The sequence below is a fragment of the Aotus nancymaae genome, unplaced genomic scaffold, assembly GCF_030222135.1.
Source record: "Aotus nancymaae isolate 86718 unplaced genomic scaffold, 86718_ANA_hifiasm-v0.15.2.pri h1tg000022l_1, whole genome shotgun sequence".
NCBI lineage: Eukaryota > Metazoa > Chordata > Mammalia > Primates > Aotidae > Aotus > Aotus nancymaae.
The window spans coordinates 43,667,055-43,687,786 of record NW_026988435.1 but is presented as its reverse complement, the minus strand read 5'-3'; positions in this window follow the sequence as shown (position 1 = coordinate 43,687,786).

Below are 20,732 nucleotides of genomic sequence, written 5' to 3'. Positions count from 1 at the left end.
TATAATCGGGGTGGATATAAGCAACCCTGTCTAGCACCAAGACACTAGAAATTGCATTGTTCTCAGAGGCTTCTGCAAAATGGTTCCAAAACAAGCCTCTGTGAAGGACCAAGAGTTTGAATGCAATGAAGAAAACCTGGGTGTGAAATTGGACGTAGCTCTGGACAGAGACATGAGCCTCTGATACAGTTGTGCCAGGAAGATTGGTCCACATCTTATGGGAAATGCTAGCCGAGGGCTTGTTTTGGAAACTCAGTCCTTTGAGTTTTGAGGGCATTTGCATGCCTGGAGAGACAAAGGTGGAGCCCAAAGGACTCTCCCTTCCTCTCTTCTCAGCCCTGAAGCTTTTCCCAGTCTTTTAATCACTCCCTTCCCATGTGCCTCGAGGCAGCCCCCAAATAGGGTTACTAAGCATTGCCATATGTTAACCGGTCTCAGTCCCCAGTGCTGCTTAAGAATTTTACATCCTGGTTTTGCATTGATCTCCTGTCAGTTTAATTAGTGAGAATGGGTCCATTAAGGTTAAGTTTCTGGACCTGTGTGGCTTGAGACCTTATCTTGCAATGGAGGGAGAGGTGACTAAGGACCATTCTAATTCTATTAATTGACTCAGTTCAGTTAAATATAACAGCATAACGATAACAGCCAATATTCATTGTTCAGGCCTGATGAGTATCACAGAAGGTTTGTCCATCTTGGTCCTTACCTCAGTTTCCCAATAGGCTAGTGCAATTTCTAAAGTTAAAGAAATTGAAGCTCGCATAGATAGGAAGGGGTGTTACTGGTTATAGTCAAACTAGATGCTCTGACTGCAGAAGCCACCCACAGAAATGCCTGCTCTACCGAATAGCATGTCCTCTCTTAGAAGTATTGTTTGACATAACTCGTGGAGTGCTCCTTCACTACCCACTTATCCTACTAATATCAGTTGCAATATCTGTTGTAGTATCAGTAACAGAGGGCATTTAGTAAGTACATTACAATTTGCAGAATGTTTTCTCATCTTAATTCTCTTTTTGAGACTCACAACAACCTCACGGGCAGAGGGGACACATGTTTCAGCTCTGTTTATGAGAAAGTAGCTTAATTCAGGAGGACCTGGTGACAATTATTTGCCTACTGAGAAGGAGAACTGAACAGGGCTCTCTGAACCGAAGACTGAGCCTACATCATGAGCCTAGCCCACTTCTCATGTTCTAGATTTTTGCCCCCAACAAACAGAAACATCTTTATTATATTTAGGTCATAATGAGTGCCAGGGCTCCAGGTGGGTGGAGCAAAGTGGTGGGAAGCCAGGCAGCAAAAGCTGTCAGATCATATGGCTGGTTTCTGGAGTTGATTCTCTAACTCCAGCCAGAAGGCACTTTTGGGCTCATGGCAAAGAAGGCTTGAGTTAAAAAAAAAAAGCCACTGGCAAGTCTGGGCACAGACTCCTCCGAGGAGCACCGAGCAAGGCTCTAATCAGAAAAGGAGCGATGTAGACAGCCAATTCCACTGAGCAAGCTGATGGCAGTTTGTGGACTGGCAAATGGGGAAGAGAGGCAAAGAGCAACAGAGGGACATGGGCCACTATTGGAGGCAGGGGCGACAGGAGCCTCTTTGTGACTGTCATTGTGATAAGAGAATCTTTGTCTAAATGGCAGAAGGTTAGGCTTAGGAAGCAATGAAGAAACCCAGGAGATAGTGTCGAGAGCTTGGGTTTTGCAGTCATCAGAATCCCATTGCAGCACTCACTGGCCCTATAATCACGGCTGAGGAAATTACTCCTCTTTGCTTCAAGTTGTCCATCTGAAAAATGGGTGCAATAATGATTATTCATGAAATTGTTTCCAAAATTCCATGTGATAATATACACAAAGAGCCTACCAGAGTGCCTGGCACACATGGGGTGGGGTGAATAAATATTGTTTTCTGTCTTTTTTCTTTGTTCTTCAGGACACAGATGCAACATGTGAGGGTCAGAACTTCATCGTAGACCCAAATAGGTGACTTATTCCAAACCCCATGTTTGTTACATTCGGAAACCTTCCCATCACTTTGCTCCATCCACCTGGGAGGGCCAGGGAAGGTGGGAGAAGTGCAAGCAACTGTGGGGACAGGGAAAGAGGGCACCAGAAAGAAGAACTGTCTTTTTCCTTTGATCGGTCTGTGGCTTCTGAGCACCATTGGCTGGGGAGAAGCAGAGGCTAAAATAATTAATCCACTTTCATAACCGTACATGGGAAGAAAAATCCTTCCTGGCCTGAAACACAGTCTGGACCTCTCTCTACAGAAAAATCCTACTAATAAATGGGCCAGAAAGAATTCATCTTGTTCAAGAGGGTTAATAAAAAATAAACACCATAGGATCTATCTAAAGGTATTTCAAGAATAAGTGAGAGAAGATGGCAGGTCAAGAACAGTCACCAGAAGAAAGTTTTCATGGAACTCATGGAAACTGAGGCTAAAAATATCTTCAGAAAATGTATGAAATCTTAATTATCACAACAAAAAGCAAACGTTAAAAGTATTAGGCATGCAGGAGTACAGTGTAGCAGAAGTTAAAAGTAATACAGTAAGTCCTCAATGTCATAGATAGGTTCTTGGAAATTGTAACTTTAAGCAAAATGACGAAGTCCTTAAATAATGGTGTTTTGTAATTCCTCAAGGATCTAGAACCAGAAATACCATTTGACCCAGCAATTCTGTTACTGGGTATATACCCAAAGGATTATAAATCATTCTACTATAAAGACACGTGCACACACATATGTTTATTGCAGCACTATTTACAGTAGCAAAGACTTGGAACCAACCCAAATGCCCATCAATAGCAGACTGAATAAAGAAAATGTGGCACATAAACACCATGGAATACTATGCAGCCATAAAAAAGGATGAGTTCGTGTCCTTTGCAGAGACACGGATAAAGCTGGAAGCCATCATTCTCAGCAAACTATCACAGGAACAGAAAACCAAACACCGCATGTTCTCACTCAGAAGTGGGAGCTGAACAATGAGAAATGAGACAAATGACAATCTTTCAAAAAATTTTGCAATTTTTACCATAAACGATGGGTTAATTTTGCTAACAAAACAATGAGAAAATATTTATAATAAAATAAATATATATTTACAATAAAATAGAAAACAAGGAAAGGATAGAATATATATGTGTATATATGTATATGTAATGTATATATGTGTATATATATGTGTATATATAGGTGTATGTATGTGTGTGTATATATGTGTATGTATACATATGTATATGTATGTATATATGTGTGTATGTATATATGTGTATATATATGTGTATGTATATTTGTATATATAGGTGTATGTATGTGTGTATATATATATGTGTATGTATATATACACACATACATACATATATATACACATATATACATATATACATATGCACGTATATATACACACACATATATACACACACTGTCCTTCCTCCAAGCCCAAAGAGCTCCTAGACACATGAGAAATGCTCCTTCTCACTCAAATTATGATTCCTGCGGATTTAGACCACATCGGAATACTGTTGTCCATGAGTCCGATCTGCATGAATCAAAGATGACATAGTTTGTTGGAGAAGCTGTAGGGACAGAGACGCCCTTGTGGTGTAGCTGGGATAGTGTGTTTGTTTTAATACAGTTGATGTCTTGGTGTTCACTTTTAGGCCTGGTGTGAGTCGTTTGAAATCCAGTCTTAGTGTGCAATCGCCTTTGGCCTGATTAAAACTTCCCCTCCCCACGTGGTGGTGGTGGTGGTGGTTTTATTTTTTCATTAATAAACCCTTTATAGTCATTTCATGTTGGTTGGAAATCACAGAAATTAGGCAGAAAAAAAACAAAAACCCAAGGGAACAAATATAAACACACAGCGCAGTGTTTCCCCAACATTTCTCCGCTCTGCTCTCCCGGTAGCGGGGAAGGAGTGGGGCAGCCTGCGGCGGGCTGAGCTCCGGAGGGGGCTGGACCCGGCTGCCGTGTTCAGCTCTCCCCGTCCAGGGCCTCCGAGTCCCCAGCGCCCTCTCGCGCTCCTGCCAGTTGCTCCCAGGCCTGTCCGGGTCGGGGCTGCCGTGCAGGTCTCCAGAGGAGCCGCACCTGGGCCCTCCTCGTGCTCCTTGTCCGACCCTCCTCGTGCTCTTTGCCCTCTGCGTTCTCCCCCTATTGCCACGTGGCCTCGCCGTTTCCCGGGGCTGAGAGATCGGTGCTAGGCTTGTCCTCCACATGTGGTTGTTTATGATGAACTCGAATGTTCCTCATCCCACTGACCCCAAACGCCGCTCATCCCACAGCTGGGATTTTATTGACCCATAAAATCTCATGGTCAATTTCCACATTATGCAAATGAGTCCCTCCTTTTTTTTTTCTTTAAATTAAGCAACCCACTGGCCCCTTGGGAAGGCCTAAGGAACCATGACCATAAACCTCATTAAAAACGTAGTCCCACCAGTGCCCCGCCCCTCTGCACTTGCTGGTTGAACTCCCTGCTGCCTCCACTAACCTGCTGCCCTCCCACCACCCCATTCCCCCACCCCAGGCTTCTTAACTTCTCTGGGATCTGTAAGTAATAAATGCATTCTGCTACGTGTGCATTTTGGTCTCACTTTCCCTCTGTGTCTCATCTGACTGATGCACCCAAACCTAACTTCCCTACCCCAACTGGCCAGGCTTTCCTGAAGAGCGGCTATGTTGGCTCGTGGCCCCTCTAGACAAAAAGACCTTAAGACCAAATTAGAAAGGAATAACAATAAAAATTAAAACATGGGCATGGCCAATTGGTATATTTTTAAAGATAAATTTGCTAATACTTATACATTTTAATCATACTTATTTAAATTACATGTACTTGTACTTATGGTTATAGGATTATAATGTTCAAGACAATATATCAACAATATTGTTTATCTGTAATATGTTAATATCATATTTACAACCATTATAAAATTAAAGTGTAATTCTCCTTTGACTTGGAAATTTCTTTTCTAGTCATTCATGTACAGGTATATTCACACATGTAAAATTTATGCCTGAATAAGGCCTTGCAGGATTAAAAAAAAAAAACAGTCAAAAAAGTTTCAAGGTTTAAGTACCTATATTAGGAAATGTTTAAACCCATCACGACACATTCATTTAGTAGCAGGTGTTAAGAGGGATGCGATAAGTCTTTGGCACTAACATTGAATCATCTCCAAAATAGATATTCAGAAAAAAATCAAGAGAAAGAGTGAGGTGCTCAGGAGGCTACCATGTGCGGCAATTGTCACTTCTGTGGTTTTCTCATGTAAGTATAGAATATCCATTTCTGGCAAAGCGGTGGGTAACAGTGCTCACCTCTCAGGTAAAGTTGTGAAAAGGTGATTGGAGAGAAAGTTACATCCAACTGCAGAACACTTTTATCTCAAGTTCTGTATCGTTTGCACCTATTACTTATTCAAATTATGAATGCAATTGGAAAGATAATGACATAGTAGCAAACACTCAGCACTTACCATATGCCAGGCATTAGACGTATCAATTTGAATTGTCCCCACAACATGTTATGAAGTAGGTATAATTAATAGAGATAATAAAAACAAAGCACGAGGCCTGCAACTCCAGAGTGGAGAAGCATGACAAGAATTCTTCCAGCACGTGCCTCAGAATGTCTGCTGCGTTGGGTATGTCTGTGGAGGAAGAACCAGTAGAAAAGGAGTATTTCCATGGTAGATGATACAGATGAGAAGGATCAAGAGTTGTGGGAAGGAAGCCCTAGAAGGCACGTGAGGGATGAGATCTAGGGATCAATGAGGCACATTGCTCAAAGGCTCGGACTAATTGCTCTTATCACAAAATACAGGCATATCTCAGAGATACTGCAGGTTCAGTTCAGACCACCACAATAAAGCGAATATTGCAACAAAGCAAGTCACACAGATGTTTTGGTTCCCCAGTGCATACAAAGCTTGTGTTCATCCCACACTGTAGCCTTTTAAGTGTGCAATAACATTATGTCTAAAAAGTAATGTACAAACCTCACTAAAAGCACTTTGTTGCAAAAAAATGCTGGTGACCATCTGAGCCTTCAGCATGTGATCATCTGAGCCCTCAGCATGTGACCACCTGAGCCCTCAGCAGGCAACCATCTGAGCCCTCAGCAGGCAACCATCTGAGCCTTCAGCATGCGACCACCTGAGCCTTCAGCACGCGATCACCTGAGCCTTCAGCACACGACCACCTGAGTCTTCAGTGCGTGACCACCTGAGCCTTCAGTATGCGACCACCTGAGCCTTCAGCGCGCGACCACCTGAGCCTTCAGCGCGCGACCACCTGAGCCTTCAGCGCGCGACCACCTGAGCCTTCAGCGCGCGACCACCTGAGCCTTCAGCGCGCGACCACCTGAGCCTTCAGCGCGCGACCACCTGAGCCTTCAGCGCGCGACCACCTGAGCCTTCAGCGCGCGACCACCTGAGCCTTCAGCGCGCGATCACCTGAGCCTTCAGCGCGCGATCATCTGAGCCTTCAGCGCGCGATCACCTGAGCCTTCAGCACGCGATCACCTGAGCCTTCAGCACGCGATAATCTGAGCCTTCAGCACGCGATCACCTGAGCCTTCAGCACGCGACCACCTGAGCCTTCAGCACGCGATCACCTGAGCCTTCAGCACGCGATCACCTGAGCCTTCAGCACGCGATCACCTGAGCCTTCAGCACGCGATCATCTGAGCCTTCAGCACGTGATCATCTGAGCCTTCAGCATGTGATATGGTTCGTTTCTGCGTTCCCACCGAGATCTCACCTCAGACTGTCATCCCCCTATGTCAAGGGAGGTGCTTAGATGATGTGGGCGGTTCTTCCCCATGCTGTTCTCATGACAGTGAGTGAGTTGTCTTGAGATCTGATGGTTTTATAAGTGTCAGTTTCCCCTGCACTTCTCTCTCCTGCCACTTTGTGAAGAAGGTGACTGCTTCCCCTTCCACCATGATTGTTAAGCTTCCTGAGGCTTCCCTGGTCATATAGAACTAAGTCAATTAAACCTCTTTTGTTTATAAATTACCCAGTCTCAGGTAATATTTTTATAGCAGTGTGAAAATCCACTAATACAACAAGTCTTTTTTTTTTTTTTTTTTTTTTTTTTTTGCTGGTGGAAGGTCTCGCTTTGATGGTGATGGCTGCTGACCAACTAGGGCGATGGTTGTTGACGGCTGGGCTTGCTGTGGCAATAAGACAACAATGAAGTTTGCCGCATCAGTGAACTCTTCCTTTCATGACCGATTTCTCTGTTGCATGCACTGCTGTTTGCTAGCATTGGACTCACAGTAGAACTTCTTCAAAATTTTGAGTCGATGCTCTTAAACCCTGCCACCGCTCTATCAACTACATTTGTATTCTATAATACTCTGTTATTATCATTTCACCCATGTTCACAGTGTCTTCACCAAGAGTACATCCCATCTCAAGAAACCACTTGAGTTAACAGATGAGTTATTTCTACAGATGGACAGAGAAAGTGGTTATTAATTTGCCTAATTTCAATATTCTTGTGCCTCAGGGGATGGGAAGGCCTGAGGAGAGGAAGAGAGACGGGCAGCCGGTCAGGGGAGCAGTCAGAATGTACACCACATTTATGGCTTAAATTCACTGTGGGTTTTTTTTTTTTCTTTTTTTTTTTGTATAGATGTGGTTTGTGACTCCCCAAAACAATTACAGTAGTGACATCAAAGATCACTGACCACGGATCATCATAACAGATACCATAATAATGAAAAAGTTTGAAACATTGTGAGACTTGCTAACTAAAATACATCATGGAGACATGATGTGAGCACACACTTCTGGAAAAATGATGTCAATAGATTTGCTGGGTGCAAGCTTGCAAAAAATCTTCAATTTGTAAAAAATTCAATATCTGAAAAGTGCAGTAAAGTGCAATAAAACCAGGTATGCTTAGAATAGTAAATAAAGCAGGTAGAAGGAAATTTTGGAGTTGAAGAGGTTTATCATTTACATAGTGGTGATGGTTTACAGGTGCAGGCTTATCTCCAAACTCATCAAATGGTGTACATTAAATATGTACAGATGTTTGCATGCCGTTCTTACCTCAGTAGAGTGCTTCCTCCCTGCTTGAGAACAGAAGGAACTGGTAGAGAGTAAGACAGTGGAATTAAATCAGGAGACAAGTGTGTTCCGGAAGGCAAGTCACATCGAACAGAGCTGCAAGCTGACACGTCACCCCAACTAGTAATGGCAAAGCCCAGAACACAGACAATAACAAGTGTTGGTGGAGATGCGAAGAAATCGGAGCACACACACATCGATGTGAGGAATGTGAAGTGGTGCGCTTAGCATGGTCCATTTAGTATACGGCTAAACATACAGTTATAACACAATTCCACTCCTAGGTGTATGTCCAAGAAAAAGAAAAACACATGTCTATATATGAAATCAGACAATATGTGGTTAGTCCTTCGTAACTGTCTTCTTTTACTTAGCAGAGCGTTTTCATATTGTCTGATTTAATTTATATGAAGTGTCCAGAATAGGTAAATATATAGAGATATAAAGTAGATTAGTGGTTCCCTGGGGCTGGGAATGGAGGTTAAGGGGAGAATGGAGTGTAAGTTCTTAATGGGTTCTGTCTTAGTTTCTTGGGCTTCTGTAACAAAATAGCGTAGACTGGGTGACTTAAACAACGTGAATTTATTTCTCAGTTCTGGAGGATTGGAAGTCCAATACCAAGACCAAGGTGCTGGCCAGTTTGGTTCCTGGTGAGGCCTCTTTTCCTGGCTTGTGGATAGTTGCCTTCTTACTGTGTCCTCACCTGGCAGAGAGAGAGAACAAGGGAGAGCAAGCTCTTTGGTGCCTCTTGTAATGAGGGCACTAATCCCATCATGAAGGTCCCACTCCCTGACCTCACTAACCCTAATTACCCCTCAAAGGTCCTACCTCCTAATACCAACACATTGGAGCTTAGGGTTTCAATATATGAATTTTGAAGGGCTGCAAATACTTAGTTCATAAGAGTTCCTTTTTAGGGTGATGAGAATGTTCTGAAAATGAAGTGATAGTTGCACAATTCTGCGCATATTTAAAACCATGGAATTATATGCTTGCAATGGATGAATCACATGGCATGTGGATTTTATCTCCAGAAAGCTCTTTCTGAGGTGAGGTTGTTTCCTGAGAACCTAGGGGAAGATGATGCAAGAGAGATAAGATGTTACGGGGCTGAGAAGGGCCTTTGCCCAGGGGCCTGCAGGTTAAAGGCTCAGGTGAAACTGGCATTGGAGAGCTTGTTGTCATACCAATCCTTCAGATACAGTTTCTCCAGCTGCCTTTGGCAGACAAGGTATATGAATGTCCTCCTAGTTTTAAACAGATACTCAAAGAATGCATATTTTTATTTAGCACTGTCTCTCTTTGCAGCGGACTGAGCATATTTGCAGGGTTGGCTGGGTAGAGCCGTGCCCAAGGGCCACCATTCGCTAACAACAAAGCTATCATCACCCCCACCAAGCCCCAGTGCTACCGTGCACACTGACTCAACTCCATCCGGCTACATTCATTCCCTAGAGTAGTCATCATTACAAACACTCAGTGTGCCCAGTTTTGCTTCTAGAACTGTGCTACCCCTTTTGTGTAGATTAAAAAAATTTCTTTTTTTGCAGCAAGAAGAGTGTTATTATAGCCCCCGTTATGGATAACAGACCAAGGCTCAGAGGCATTTGATGACTTACTCAAGACTACAACTTGCAGGCTTAAACTTTGGGACTGAGGGGGACCTGACATCTAGGCTGGCAGGATGTCCACCACCCCATGCCACCTCTTCACACCTTCAATCAGCACTTCCTGATCACCTCCCTATGCCAGGTACTGAGATCAGTGGTAAGAATATAGGAATGGCCTCAAGGAATTGTAAAGAGACCTGACCCTCTGTGTGGCACCAGGCATGGCACGCCAAATGCATAGAAAGCAGGATAGTTTAATGCAGCTTTTTGATTTGTGAGACATTTTGACACAGACATTTTGATGCCACCGTTTGACATTAGCTGGGTCAAGATGACTTTATCAACATGTAAAATTGCTGTTCTTTAAAATACCAAAAGCTGCTGGCAACAGGCATTCCTGAACCTGACTACATCCCTAACTATCACCTTGGCTAAAAGGTATTTCCATGTTTTTTATGAGAGCAATTTGTTCTATAATGATTCTTTATTTTTCCTGAAAAGGCATTGCTTTTGTAATCAGAAAAGTAATAAAGATTTTTCGAGAGTTTGAAGAACAGCATTCATTTCTAAGGACTGTTACTCCAGTCACCCCAAATCACATGTTTAAAGAGTTTTCATGATATTAAATATATCACAGAAAGTATGGAGAAAGCATTCAGTCATTGAATGGAACATTTCCTGGCATATCTAGACTCAGAATAAAGAAACTTCCTTTTCTTGTTATTCCTCTGGCTCAGGTCTCAGGCTAAAATTTGTATATATTCTATCAAAAGGTGAGCATAATTGTGAAGCCTACACAAGGCAGAGATTTACATCTATAGTTGATTTTTTCTTCTTTCTTTTTGTTTTTTTTTGGTTTTCAATGGCATTTTCTTTTAGATGACATATTCACAAGTCACAATGTTTACACAAATACAAAAAGGAATGTAAAATTTTCCTCCAGTTCTCTCTTCCAGCCACCACCTCCCCTCTTTAGAGGCAACCAAGGTTACCAGATTCCTAGCAGCGCTACTGTGCACATGTATTAGCAAACAGTTATATGTGCGGGTGGATATCAGTACAGACACATAATATGTGCATTCACTAACATGGATATAATGTAGGTATCTAATAGGGACTACTGACATTGCTTGACTTTTGCATGAATGATAGCAACTACACACATTGATTCATTACCATAATAAAAATCTTCTGCAAACTGATACGTAATCTAAGATGCCTTCATAATAACACACATTTTTACTTTATGTGCCACTAAAAAGGAAAAAAAATTACCAATTAAATAATGTCACACTGATTACTCATCCCAATATCCAAGACACATCTTAAGGATTGATAAAATATAGCACGTTGTCACACAAGACTGTAGGATAAATCCCCAGAAGTGGAACTGTGTATTCAAAATGTGGATACTTTGTTCTTGACTTTCGATTACAGTGCTTGGTTTATGGGTTAAGAAGGATATATGTTGCCATTTTTTAAAAAAAGTAGCTACCTAATCCTGTGTTATTGGAGATTGTTTTCTTAAGGAAGAGATGTTCATTGTTATTAATGTTTTTCTAGAATGTGTGAAGATAATCATACTTTTAAAAATTTTTGATCAATTAATGTTGTGAACTACATTTACAGATTTTCTAATTTTAAAAACCAACTTTGCATTTCTTAATAAAATTATTGTTGGTTAAAATGTGTTGCTGGCTAACATGCTTTTCAAAGGAAGAAAATATTGGTTCTATTACTAAGTAGCCAAATCTAATTAATAACTTGAAATAATTTAAGGTGATCTCCACCCTCCTCAAGTGTCTCAAAAATCTCCCTGTACATTCTCAGTAGATGATCTAGCTGTTATTTTATAGGAAAAAACATCAAATAGATACTCCATTTTATCTGTGAAATCACACATACAAACCTATCTACATCATGTCTTCTCAGCTTCTGGGTTGCAGTGACCACCTTCCTCTTATTTAAGGCCAAGTGCTTCCCTGTGCTTGGGCTCCCAAAGTCCTCCCAGGTTCTCATGACACCATCACTTATGTTCATTCTCCAGTGGATCTTGTGTCTTGCAATTGATCCTACTGAAGTGGTGTCATTTTTCTAGAGAAATACCCGAGGTTCACTGTCTTGTGCTAAGGAAATTGAAGACATGGACACACAAGGAGTGGATTTAAGAGTAGAAGTTTAGGCCAGGCGTGATGGCTCATGCTTGTAATCCCAGCACTTTGGGAGGCCGAGATGGGTGGATCACCTGAGGTCAGTAGCTCAAGACCAGTCTGGCAAACATGGAGAAATCCCGTCTCTACTAAAAATACAAAAAAATAGCTGGGCAAGCTGGTGGTCGCCTATAATCCCAGCAACTTGGGAGGCTGAGGCAGGAGAATCGCTTCATCCCAGGAGGTGTAGGTTGCGGTGAGCCAAGATCGTGCCACTGCACTCCAGCCTGGGTGATAGAGCGAGACTCTGTCTCAAATAAATAAATAAATAAATAATATAAGTTTAATAGGAGAAAGAAAGAAGTGAGAGCTTCTTTGTGCAGCTGCTTTGTGCATGGTGGTTCACGCCTGTAATCCCAGCACTTTGGGAGGTTGAGGGAGGCAGATCATGAGTTCAGGAGTTCAAGACCAGCCTGGCCAACATAGTGAAACCCTGTCTGTACTAAAAATACAAAAAATTAGCCAGGCATGGTGGTGGGCGCCTGTAATCCTGGCTGCTCCAGAAACTGACGCAAGAGAATCACTTGAACTCAGGAGGCGGAGGTTGCAGTGAGCCCAGATTGCACCACTGCACACCAACCTGGGCAACAGTGCAAGACTCCCTCTCAAAAAAAAAAAAAAAAAGAATACTATATATGTTATTATTATCCGTAAATTGTGTGCTACAGTCATTTATAAGAATAAAGTTCATGATAAACTGTATGTATAATATATGGAGACAGATGTCGCACATACACCTTTAGTTTTTGGTAGTTGGTTGTTAAAATTTTACCATGACACCATTGCTCACCAGCCCACTGTATTTATTACCAAGACCTGTTGCTGTTATGTCCTGCATATCCCTCAACCATACCCATCTCCTCTACCTTCGTCTAGTTATGACCATCTCCCAAATGCCAGACCCCTAAATGGTCCCTCAAATCTATTTTCCTCCCTCCAGTCTTTTTGAACTTCAAATGTGATCACTCATCTTTTCTTTTTAATGAATATTTCATGGAGGGCTGGCCGTATATCCTGCACTAGAGGCTGGATATAAACAGCAATGGACAAAACACACAGAAATCTCTGTCTTTGTGGTGTTTCCACTCCGGAGAATTAGAAATTAATAAGTGCTATGAAGTGAAGTGGAGCAAGGGTTGGGGCTAGCAAGGGCGGGTAACAAAGTTGTCACAATCATAAAATTTGCACAACAGTGCAGCCACATATTACTGCCCCAGGGACCGGCTTCTGGCTCTACCTCCTAGTGTCACCTTGAACCCAGCTGTTCTGTCCTGCTTGACTATGGTTGTAGATCTCCCAAGCCCTACCCCACATCAATTTCCCTCTTTTCTCATTCCAATTCCCACTGCACCACGTAGACCCCAGGCTGGGTGAAAGCCCCAGGCTTACAGTTTGCTTGGGAAAAGAATTTGAATAAAAATCTAGAGCTTTGTTCTTATTTCAAGTAAACTTTGTTACCCTAACAGTGAATGCTAGAAGCATGAACTAAAGTGTCATTGAGAGTGCATATATTTAAACGAAGGAAGTGGAGACACATTGCACTGGGTGATAACTGTATTAAAGAGTTATGACTTGTGCAAACGCGTCTTTATAAGCTACTCTTCCTATCTTGAAAGGAGGTGAGTAGATTGATATCATTGTTATAAGCAATAGTGTAAAGAGAGTCTGTATGTTTTATTTTGACCCTTAATCAGAAATTCTTTGAGACTGAAAAATATTGGAGAAGAAAATAATGGAAAGATTAATTAATAAATATGAAGCAAATAAAGGAAAAATGTGAGAAGAAATTTTGGTATTTCAACGAGCTAGTAACAATTGTGTGTGTATGCATGTATAAATTTAAATAGATATCCACATGCATATACACACAAACACACACACACACTCTCTCTCCAAAGGTTTGATTTTGTTATTCTCTAGTGCAATTCTGCTGAAATTTGCACTTGGCCACAAAATAACATTAAAAGTCCATCATTTATTTCTCGAGAGACGATAGCAAGTTGGATGTTCATTACTGCATTTCAATAATCTAGGAAGGCTTTCAAATTAGAGCCCTTAGGCCATCGCAAAGGTGTCAGTTCCTGAGATGCTGACAATCAAGTGGGCAGCGGTTCCAGCTTTTGTGACAAATGACCATGGAAAATACTGTATCAATTAGGCCTGAGTGTGAATATTTCTTGTCATCAGTATTTGAAAAGATGTTCTGAATTGCTTACTTATTGGTTTATGTAGAAAAAGTGCCAAAGACCAAGAATTTTATTTTTGCAACCTTTCCCTTCCTGTGCCTGTTAAGAAATTTCTTTTTAGCTGGCTGAGAGAGGGTCAATGGTCAAGACCGCAGATGCTGTGGGTCAATGCACAGGGGACAGGACAACGAGTTAGCTGCGGAAGTGGAGAAGAGATGGAAAACAGTGCAGGTAGTGTTGGAAGGAATTCGGGGAGTTTGCAGAGAAAAATCAGAACCATGGTACTGCTTTTCATGTGATAGAAACCAAGTATTGTGGGTTAAATGGTAGCTCCCAAAAGATCATATAAATGGAAGCTGTAAATGTGACCTTATTTGGGAAAAGGATTTTTGCAGATGTAATTAAGAATATCCAGATGAGATCATCCTGGCTTAAGGGGGGCCCTAAATGAATGATAGAAGAAGAAAAAGGGAGAAAAGAAACTGATGGGGGAGAAGATGTGAGGGTGGAGGCAGAGGTTAGAGTGAAGCATCTTCCAACCAAGGAACACCCAGGGCTTCCAGCAGCACCCGGAAGCTATGAGAGAAGCAGAGCATGGATCGTCCCTCAGAGCCTCCAGAAGAAACCAACCCTGCCAACCCTTGACTTCAGACTTCTGGCCTCCAGAACTGTGAGGACACAAATAGATCTTGTCATAAGACCAAGGTAGTGGTAAGCTGTTGGAACAGTCCAAGGAAACAAATATATCTAACAAATGTGTAGGGTAGAGAGTGGGAGGGTTAGGGGCTGGGAAGTAGAGAGAGAAGGAGAGGTCACCTTTTAAAGGAAACTTTAGTAAACACATTTTTTTCAGTGATAGACTGGATGAAGAAAATGTGGTACATATTTACCATGAGCTATATACATACATATATACACATATACACATATATGTATATCATATACATGTCTACACATAATGTATACCATATACATGCATACACATATGTATATGTGTATGTGTAGATATGTATGTCTGTATGCTACACACATATACATATATACATATGTGTATGTATGTGTATATGTGTATATCATATACACATGCATATATGCAGAGGTATAGATGTGTATATATGTATACCATATGCAATACACACTATGCAACCACAGAAAAGAACAAGATCATGTCCTTTGCAGGGACGTGGATGGAGCTGGAGGCCATTATCTTTAGCAAACAAATGCAGGAACAGAAGACCAAATACCATGTCCTCACTTATAAATGGAAGCTAAATGGTGAGAACACATGTACACACAGAGGGGAACAATGCACACTGGGGCCTAGCGGAGGGGGAAGGGTGGGAAGAGGGAGAGAATCAGGAAAAATAACTGATGGGTAATAGTCTTAATACTTGGGTGATGAAATAATTTGTACAACAAACCCCAATGAGACAAGTTCACCTATGTAAAAAAACTTCACGTGTACACCTAAAATTAAAAGAAAGTTAAAAAAATTTATATATAAAAGTTATATTAAAAAATATATTTTTATATATTATAAATGAATAAATATGTGTAGATATAGACATGCATACATATGTATTTAAAATTTCTGCTTTATGCCTGGTTGTCCCAGGGACTTGGTTCTCATGAAGCTTATATTCTACTCTGAATGTCACACTCTCCTAGGGTGAAAGTGATTCTGAGTTCAAGTACTTTCCTGCCCCGCTACCCTCAGAGTGACCATCAGCCTAGAGGCAGCATGACTGTGCTGCTGGATGGAGGAGCAGGAGCCCCAGGTGACCCAGGTTAGCCATGGAGGTTCGTGAGTCACCCAGCAGAGCTAGCAGAAAACTGCGAAAATGGGTTTGAGCGAGTCATGACAATGCCCCTGTTCAGAACTGCACACATCAGAAGGAAAACCAAAAATACAATATATTACACGAATTCCCCAAATTGAGAAAACCTGCTTACCTTGTTTGAGAAACTGCCACCTGGAATTAGTGTGGAGCTTGCCACACCATTACAAGGAGATGGTGGTGAAACGTCCTTTGCAAAAATCACAGTAGTGAGAAAAAGACAATGAAAGAGATCTGATCTAAACAATCCTCATCTTTCCTTTAACATCCAAACTGCGCTTGGTCACTTCTGAGCTTGGGCCAAGTTAGCTCTGGTAGTAATTTAATTTATAGCTTAAATGATAAAAGCCCTTCTCCAAAACTAAACCACCTTTGTAAAACTAATGCAAGACCACCAGGTTAGAAGGATGAGAGGAGCCTGAAGTATGCTAAGATGTAGGGATAAACAATTACCAGCCATTATTGTGGAGGTCACAAGATTTGCAACTTCCCCAATTACTCCTGCAGATAACAGCACTATTGTAGAATGTTTCTGAAAACCAGATGCCCCACCCAGGCCCATGGTTAAATTGCTCCTGTGGTCCCGCCCAGAAGCAGACTCAGCACATAGGAACTATTTTCCACATCCCTATGGTTGCATCCCCAACCAGTTAGCAGCACCCATTCTCTAGCCTCCTGCCTGCCAAACTATGCTTGAAAAACCCTAGCTTCTGAATTTTTAAGGAGGCTGATTTAAGTAATAATAAAAAATAATAAAATGTTGGTCTTTCATTTAGCTGACTCTATGTACATCAAACTCTTTCTCTACTGCAATTTCCCTGTCTTGACAAATTGGCTTTATTTGAACACTGGGTAAAATGAACCCACTGGGTGGTTACAGTGTGATGCAGCCCCAGCAACACCCCCATGGTGAACAAGAAGTACCTTGGCAGGAGCCAGCTCAGTGCTTCTCAGAGTACGGGGACACGCAATGTGGGTCCTTGAGTCAGGGTGGGGGAGAATGGGGAACTCAGGGTGGACATATTATTCCTTGTTTTATCACTCTGAAACTGGGTGTTTCTGGGGCACCTGGTGGTAATGACCAAAGTTCCATTCTCATGAGAGAAAGGGAATGGAGACTGCACATGAACAGAGGCCATGGTGTCCTGTTGGGGACCAGTAAGGCTTTCCCTGGAAAGCAGCCACAGAACAAAGGGTGTCAGCCCCATGTGGCCTCAGCTCTCTCCCCTCTGACTGGTTAAGAACAATTCTGGGGTGGACCACTCAGTTTTGGGTACTTTTTTCAGAATTTTTGCAATGGATGAAATGGGAATGGCAGGAGTCCAGGAGTATGGGATTGATTAAAGTTAGAAGGACAGAGGTTGTCCCCGAGAAGTGAACAGAATATATCTGGAAGGGGTGGAAATGAGACCAGGAAAGGTCATGCTGTGCTAGGTTTCAGAGTTTTGAGGTGTTTGGAGGAAAGAAAGGAGGGATTTGGCGTGCAACATAAAGAAAGAGACTCAGAGAAGGGGAATATTGAAGAAGCTGAATTTTAAAATTTGACAATTTTAAAAGACTTCCTTAAAGATTTAAATTGCATTTCAGTAATTATCTGGGAGCTAGTGGCAATTCTTTGACATTGTCATCATGTAAAGATGGTCCTTCAGGCAAGAAAGTTTTATATGGTTTTATATGAGGTATATTCAATTGCTTTCAGAGCAAACCTGAAACAACTTTTCCTCCAAGCAGGGAAATATTCAAAAAACTTTTCACTGATTTATGTGTATTTTCCTTACTGGCCAGCAAGAGTTCAAAGGAGTCAAAAAGGCCAGGTGCAGTGACTCATGCCTGTAATCCCAGCACTTTGGGATGCTGAGGTTGGTGGATCTCTTGGGATCGGGAGTTCAAGACCATGTCTCTATTAAAAATGCAAAATTAGTTAGACATGGTGGCACACACCTGTAATCCCAGCTCCCTGGAAGGCTAAGGCAGGAGAATCGCTTGAACCTGGGACGTGGAGGTTGCAGTGAGCTGAGATCCTGCCAGTGCACTCCAGCCTGGGCAACAAGAGTGAAACTCCATCTCAACAGAAACAAAAACAAAAAACAAAAAACCCAAACCAAACAAACAAAGGAGTCAAAAGGTGGAGACCAATTCCTAGAGAATTTGGATCCTAAAGTTTTAGCTGATATGATGAGACCCTGATGCTGCGTTTATCTCTGACCGTCTCAGCGCTCCTTGTCATGCTCCTCCTCTTCATTTCTCTTCATATGTAAAAACAGATTTTCCAAGGTTTCCCCCACTTCTCTGCTTTCCTCTAAAAACATGTATGTTTGGTGGTCTCCAATGCTCTTTTGGAACTGTCCTTCGATAAATCTTGTTCACGACAGATCTGAGAGCTCCTACCTGTCACCATTGACTGTGACTCACTTGGCAGAAGGAAAAGCTGAACTCAAGAGTGCTTCAGCTGCACCACAGATAATGTACTCAAATTAAAAGCAATGGAAAGATCATAACATGTCTTATGTCATATCTGGATCTGGAATGCTATCACAATTTATTGAGGATTCCTTATTTTGTTTTATTTTTTCTCTCCATAGACACAAATATTGCCAAGAAGAATATGAGCTACAATTTTTTGTCATGGATAAATTATTCCTTCCATATAACAATTAACTTTTGTTTAATTCATTTTCATTCATTAACTTATTCATTACACAAGTATTTCTTGAGTTCCTACTATGTGCAAAGCTCGACTGGGTTGGTTGATGGAAAATATTCCATTTCATGCTTTTGGCCATGGATGCTATAATTTAGAACTTTCTAGTTCTCTTCTTCTGTTTCAGAGATGGTTTCGTTTAGTTTTTTATTTATCACAAAGTGCATTGTTAAAATCTGAATTCACTTCTATGTTTCTAAAGCAATAGTAATAATAGTTACTATAATCATAAGAGGTCAAGCTGCTTTAGTATATTGAAAGATCAACTTGCTGACCAATTTCAATGCTGACATATTTGAAATCGCTAATACAAAATGGTTATAGGAGACAAGAAAAATTTAAAAAGAGTGATAGGAAACTTAGATGCACCATGCCCATCAATGACCTTGGGAATCTGCTATAAAATATTTTACATTTTGAAAGGATCAAATGAGTGGTTGGGGAGAGACATTTTAAAAAACGTATGCAAGTATAACAATACATTTAGCAAACGAATTGGGGCCTGTTTGTAGTAATGAACCAACCTGTTGTCCATCACAAACGCACCAGTCAACGTTGACAATGGTGACATTGTGTGTTCCCAGGACTCAGAAGGTTGTGATGTGAAAATTATCCTCCAGTTAGCCCTGATTCCAAATTGAACCCTTAGAGAAATATTTGGTCAGAACTGTGCTTTTGAAATAAAGTAAATGTGCTTTTTAAGAAATCAAACTAAGTTATAGACAATGGTTTTACGGAACCATGTGGATTAAGTGGATTTAACTGTAATTTTAGACAAAATAAGGTTAGTTTCAGGAGACTTTGCATTAGGATTTTTAAAAAGTTAAACAAAACACACCAATGCAATGGAATTCCGTGCTGGCTGCCTGGTGGCAAAAAGAATAAGCAGCTTCCTAGCTCAGCACAGTAATCAGTGGTCATTAGGCTAAAAGAAATCAAAAGATACAGAGTTCACCTAGAGTTTTTATCAGGGTTTAGTGTTTTTTAACTGAAATTACCTTATATTAGTTAAAAAAGAAAAGAGATCCAAATTTGCATTTAGGTCTTCTAGAGGAAAATCAAAGCAGGTGTTGGACGATCCAGGTCAGGAAGAAAAAAACCAAAAATCTACCCAATTTTTTTTTTTTTTTTTTTTTGAGACGGAGTTTCACTCTTGTTACCCAGGCTGGAGTGCAATGGCGCGATCTCGGCTCACTGCAACCTCTGCCTCCTGGGCTCAGGCAATTCTCCTGCCTCAGCCTCCTGAGTAGCTGGGATTACAGGCATGCGCCACCATGCCCAGCTAATTTTTTGTATTTTTAGTAGAGACGGGGTTTCACCATGTTGACCAGGATGGTCTCAATCTCTTGACCTCGGGATCCACCCACCTCGGTCTCCCAAAGTGCTGGGATTACAGGCGTGAGCCACCGCGCCTGGCAAATCTACCCAATATTAAAGCAAAAACAGGATCACTTTGCCCAAATAATTCAGATTAACCACATAGACCAGCATTGCTGGGCTACTACTTCATTCCAGGCACCGGCGGGTGGGATCTTCATGCATGGCCAGATTTCTACCAGCCAGTTCAGCCTCAGAGTTTAATATTTCTCTAACAGCCACGTAGAATAGACGTTCTTCAGCTAGGAATTTGAAGGCTCCCTAGTCTAGCCTCACAATTACCCACCCAATCCTTTCTACTTCTGGGATGCACATGACCAGAAGGTAAATCTCCTTCCTGCCCCTTTCCTCTCCTTCCTTTTTCCTTTCTCTTTTTTCTCTCACCTGAGCACCCACCACCTTCACCTGGATCATAAGCCCTTGGTTCATACTAAACCTGGAAACCCCTCTCTTCTCAAGACTGACTCCTCATGAAGGATGTGTGCTAACCAGTTTCTTGCTGCTGCAACAAATCACAACCAACTTGGTGGCTTAAAACAATACAAGTTTATTCTCTCATAGTTTTTGGAGATCAGAAGTCTAAAGTGAGTCTTAGGGGAATGAGGTCAAGGAGTTGGCAGGGGTAGTTCCTTCTGGAGCTCAGGGGGAACCCGCCCCCTTGCCTTTTTCAGCTCTGGAGACTGCCTGCATTCCTGGGCTTGGGGCACCTTTGCAT